The sequence below is a fragment of the Pinus tabuliformis genome, chromosome 8 (genome assembly GCF_031772625.1).
Source record: "Pinus tabuliformis cultivar Carrire ecotype Pingquan chromosome 8, CPIR1, whole genome shotgun sequence".
Taxonomy (NCBI): domain Eukaryota; kingdom Viridiplantae; phylum Streptophyta; class Pinopsida; order Pinales; family Pinaceae; genus Pinus; species Pinus tabuliformis.
Genome location: NC_142294.1, coordinates 1,924,565,726 through 1,924,567,051, shown reverse-complemented (window position 1 = coordinate 1,924,567,051; position 1,326 = coordinate 1,924,565,726). Strand labels below are relative to the sequence as shown.

The 1,326-nt window shown below is 34.8% G+C and overlaps 1 pseudogene; it reads right to left on the bottom strand.

Annotated features, from left to right (window-relative positions):
* Nucleotides 1-262: 262 nt before the first annotated feature.
* Nucleotides 263-931, bottom strand: LOC149244209 (mitochondrial outer membrane protein porin of 36 kDa-like; annotated as a pseudogene).
* Nucleotides 932-1,326: the final 395 nt, after the last annotated feature.

Below are 1,326 nucleotides of genomic sequence, written 5' to 3'. Positions count from 1 at the left end.
TTTCAACCAGATTGAAGCTCTGACCAACCACGTTTGGCAGCACCCATTTTCAAGATCATACGCCTTATAAAATTTGCCACATCTGACTTCACAAAACTACATTTAAAATTAAATCAAGGTGTTGAGCTGCTTTATGCCTCAAAAGAAAACACATGAACTAAAATAATTATTCTGAAAGGAAAAATTAAAAAATTCCAATCAAAATTTGGCACAGACCTTCGCTTAAATCTGTACCAAATAGTGCATATCCATGACAGATCCTTCAAGTCTTCAAAACTAGAGATAACCCCACCTTCGCATGGTTGTGAAAGGCTTTGGTGTCCACCTCACCAGAAAGAGTAACAAAACTTTTAGGCCTCTACTCATGCTGAAGTAGTGCAGTTGTCGTTCCATAATTATTGAGGCACCCCTTAATTGTTGTTGGTGGGTCCAAAGCATGTTGAGTGCCTATGGTGAACATATTCTTGTTCCTTGAAAAGCTATGTGATATCTCTACTCCAACAACAATATTTTTTAGAGGACTAATAGTGTGCAAGTAAGATGCCTTCAAGGTATCACCCTTACTAGTTCTGCAAAGCATGAGTCACTTTCAGTATGACACCAAAAAACTTTATATGCAATGCTTCATAAGAAATTTTGCAATTGCCCGTAAATTTTACCAAAAAAACCACTAAAATTCATTATTTTAGTTTACAAGAATGGCAAGGACCAAGTATTACAGGGTCAAAGAAGAAACAAAATCAAGCTTTGAAATACTCAAGCCTTCATCATATTTCAAGAAGTTTCCTACTGCAATGTAGAAAGCAACTTCACCCCCTACAGAAAGATTGTCATTTCCAATTACTCTTGAGAAATGTGTTATTGGAGATGGTGCCAATAAAATTCTTGTACTGACCCCTGCATAATCATGCATATGTTGAAGCTCAACCTGTCAAATTTACAATATATAATGTAAGCAAAATTAAAGTGTAATCCGTGTCACAAAAAAATTACAAAAGTATTTTTATCATTATAAAACATGAAGAATGTTGTTAAGAATTTTGTTTATCACAACATACCAGCATGAAATTTTACCATGTACATAACCTTGTGACTATTGATTATCAAAATTAGGGGGCATGTTGAAGCCTGACTAATACGAATTTCCGAGTAAATGTCTACAATTTTACAAAGTAAAGGCTCCAGATACAAACAAGAACAAGATGTTTTGTTGCAATGGTTCTCACATATAAAACCAGTTATTAGTTTTCATATCCTTCCAAATGACTTATTTCAAACTGCAGAACTGGAAATTTGATCCCTTCTTAGGTGAGACTGAGTGGAAGA